Source organism: Eriocheir sinensis, unplaced genomic scaffold (assembly GCF_024679095.1).
Source record: "Eriocheir sinensis breed Jianghai 21 unplaced genomic scaffold, ASM2467909v1 Scaffold701, whole genome shotgun sequence".
Classification (NCBI taxonomy): Eukaryota; Metazoa; Arthropoda; class Malacostraca; order Decapoda; family Varunidae; genus Eriocheir; species Eriocheir sinensis.
Genome location: NW_026112056.1, coordinates 188667 through 192654, shown reverse-complemented (window position 1 = coordinate 192654; position 3988 = coordinate 188667).

The window sequence follows — 3988 nt, the reverse complement described above, 5'->3', positions numbered from 1 at the left end:
CAGCTATATATTTAGCGTCCGTGGCTATATATATAAAAAAATCATAGGTACTGTACCGCTGTACCGCTACACTGCTTTCACAAGTGTGTGTGTGTGTGTGTGTGTGTGTGTATTTAGCTATTTGTAGTCTAGGTGGCCCGAGCTAAGCTCTAATAGTCCCGTCTCCATAAATACATTCATCCAGCCTTTCCTTCATTAGGTGGACACTGCTCGCCTCCACCACCTCTTCCTGCAAGCTGTTCCATGTGTTAACACTTCTGTGTGGAAAACTATAACCTACTTTTTCAAGTCACAAACAGGTTCCTTTATTAAGTTTCTTTCCATGTCCTCTCAGCCCCTGTGTCCTCACAGTTGAGAAGAGATCATCTCTATCCACCTCATCAAACTTATTTACCAACTTATACAGCGTGATCAGATCTCCTCTCTCCCTTCTTTGTTCCAGTGTCGTCAAGTCCATCTCCTTCAATCTGTGTGTGTGTGTGTGTGTGTGTGTGTGTTTACCTGGTTGTATTTACCATGTCTTTATCTGCTGTCCAATTAAATAAAGCAAAATAGAACGTGCAAAACAGTCAAGCAATGTTTCATATCCATTATTATTATTAATATTATTATTATCATTAGTAGTAGTAGTAGTAGTAGTAGTAGTGTAGTGACACGACTTGCCTGATGGCCGAGCCTCCCATAACCCACTTAGCCGACTGGTAAAGGAGCGGCTCTCCCGTTACGCTGGTCGCGGGTTCGATCCCCGGCGCCGGCAAAACTTCCCTTGTCTGGATTCATTTCTCGTGTGTTTCGTTACACGCAGTGGTCGTGTGGGAGTATAGTAAAGAGAAAAATTCAGGCATTTCAGTAGTAGTAGTAGTAGTGGTACAATTAGCATATACCCAGATAGAAGGAGAAAGTATATATTGAACAAAAGACATGTATGAGCTAGGAGAAGGAGGAGGAAGAGGAGGATTGGAGGAGGAAGAAAAGAGGAAAATAGAGGAAGCGGAAAAGAAGAGTGAGGAGGAAACTGAAAAGAGAAGATAGAGGGAGATGGAGATAAAAAGAAAAGATGAAACGAGGAGGAGGAGGAGGAAACAATAAGAGAAGATAGAGGGAGAGATGGAGATAAAAAGAAAAGATGAAACGAGGAGGAGGAGGAGGAAACAATAAGAGAAGATAGAGGGAGAGATGGAGATAAAAAGAAAAGATGAAACGAGGAGGAGGAGGAGGAGGTGGAGAGGGCAGAATGAAGCGGATAGATAAATAGCTAGACAGACAGATAGATTTACAGAGGTTATTGCATGATAACAGATAATAAACCAATAGATACTGAGGTTATTGCACAGGGATAGATAGATAGATAGATAGATAGGCAGATATATAGATAAATAGACAAACAGATAAACGGATATAGATAAGTAGATAGATAAACAGATAGACAGACAGACAGACGGGCAAATACACAAGAATTAGACAATAGATAGAAAGAGGTTATTGCACAGTGATAGTTAGACAGATAGACATACAGATAGGTAAATAGATACATAGATATAGACTCAATATAGCCGTAGAAACACTCCTTTGTTAATTTTCCCTCCCTTGATAACGTAACTCCTCCTTTTCCTCCGGGTCTCAAGGTCAAAAGGTCAACCCCAAAACGCAACCCCGATGTAATTTTTGGAATGTTTAAGTTTCCATTATCGCGTATTGAGGCGACAGGAGTTATATTGAGGTTGATTTATAGGCCTACAGCACCCCTAGAATCCAGTATAGGCCTCACCGGGAGTGGCTTTACGCCCGATGCGGCCAGGTGCCATTCATTCTGCCTGGTTGATTGAAAAAATGTGGAGGGTGCCGTCCAAGGGTATATTTCTCCCTTTTTCAGGCCATGGCGGGGACTCTAGTGTGGTTTATGTTTATCTTCCTGGTACAATAGGCTTAGTTATGTAATATTCACCGCACTGTGCAGGTATATACGCCCTCGTAGGCCTGTGAGAGCGTTACCTGTGTTGAAAAGTGTTGCCGTTTGGCCGAGTCGACTTGCATATTTTGGGTACGAATCGTGTGTTGCGGCGTGAGGGTGCCATGTGAGGATATATTTAACCCTATTTTTAGGCCATAGCGGTTATTGCAGTGTTGTTCCTGCATATCAAAGTGGTTAGTTATCTTGTTCAGTCTGTTGTTAAGCACACTGAGGAATAGCAAAGCCCCGTACAAGCCTGTATATGTGATGGGAGGTGTTGCCGTGGGCCCAAAGTCTTGTTGAATAATTTCCTTTTTGCCGCGTGAGGTGCCATAAGCCGATATATTTAATCCTGCTTTTAGGCAATACCGATCATTGTGTTGTTGTTCTTCAGTATTGCAGTGGTCAAATATCTTCACTAGTACACTGTTAGCCACGCTGCGTGATAACTAAGCACGGTATAAGCCTGTATACATGGTAGGAGGTGTTGCCGTCTCCCACAAGTTGACCATTTGTCCTTATGTGTGTATATGAGCATTTGACGCTTCAATATGTCTTTCTATGCTAAACAAAGCTTAGGTATTGCAACAGACGTGTTTTGTACCAGTGTGGGAGCCCCTGAAGCCGTCTATCATTGAGTTATGTGACGTATAGTTTTGGGGTCATTGAGGTCGCCAGCTGATGGCAGTCGCTATCAGATTTAAGTATTCCCGGTGTCTTTCTCTGCTAAATGAAAGCCTAGGTATTGTAATGGACGAGTTTTGTACTAGTTTATGAGCCCCTGAAGCTGTCTATCACTGTGTTACGTGGTGCGAGTTACGGGTCATTGGGGCCGCCAGCTGACGGTCGATCGAGTAGCTGTCATATTATTTCTCCACGTTCTGAGGCTTTACCGGCCATGCTGGTGTTGCTAATATTTGTTTTGGTGATATGTTAATCAACGTTCTGTTTATCATACTGTGTGTTCTGTTTATCATACAGTTATTGCCTCTTCGAGCTTAATTTGGAAGTATGGAAACTGTAGGGTGTTGCCATTCCTCACTACTGGATACATTTCTCCATATGTTAAGGCTGTACCGGTCCTTATTATGTCGTGTAGGGTTGTTTTAGTACTGAGATATGTTCAGTAATCTTCTGTTTATCGTACTGTGCAGTAATAACGTACACCAGTGTCAGCGAATAAGGCCGCAAATATGGCGGGAGGTGTTGCCATTCTCCACGCCTTTACCGGATACATTCCTTCATAATTTTAGGCTGCAGCGGCCATGCCAGTGTTGTTTTAGTGTTAAGATATGTACACTAATCTTCTGTTTGTCACACTGTGCAATGATAACGCCTGTATCAGCTTGTGTAAGGCTGTATATATGGTAGGAGGTGTTGCCATTTTTCAGTTGAATAAAGTTTTGCTTACGTGCTCATATATGAGTACTTCACGATTCCCTAAGCCTTTGTACGCTAAGTAACAGGCTAGATCGTGTACTGGACGTGTTCTCTACCGGTCTGGGACTCCTCAAGGCTCAAGCCATATCAGTGCCGTACAATGCCTCACGTGGGTGTTGAGGTCACTGGGCCCGGCGAGCCCGTCAGCTGTTTAGGCGCGAACTTTAAATCTTGCATCACAGCCTCCGGAGACGCACGTGTTTGCTGATACATGAATGAACACCCACATGGATAATATTACGTCATAATGGACAATATTACGTCACAACCTCCGGAGACGTACGTGTTTGCTGATACATGAATGAACATCCACATGGATAATATTACGTCATAATGGATAATATTACGTCATAATGGATAATATTACGTCACAGCCTCCGGAGACGCACGTGATTGCTGATACATGAATGAACACCCACATGGATAATATTACATCATAATGGATAATATTACGTCATAATGGATAATATTACGTCATAATGGATAATATTACGTCACAGCCTCCGGAGACGTACGTGTTTGCTGATACATGAATGAAAACCTCCATGGATAATATTACGTCATAATGGATAATCTTAATTGCGTTATATTGGATAA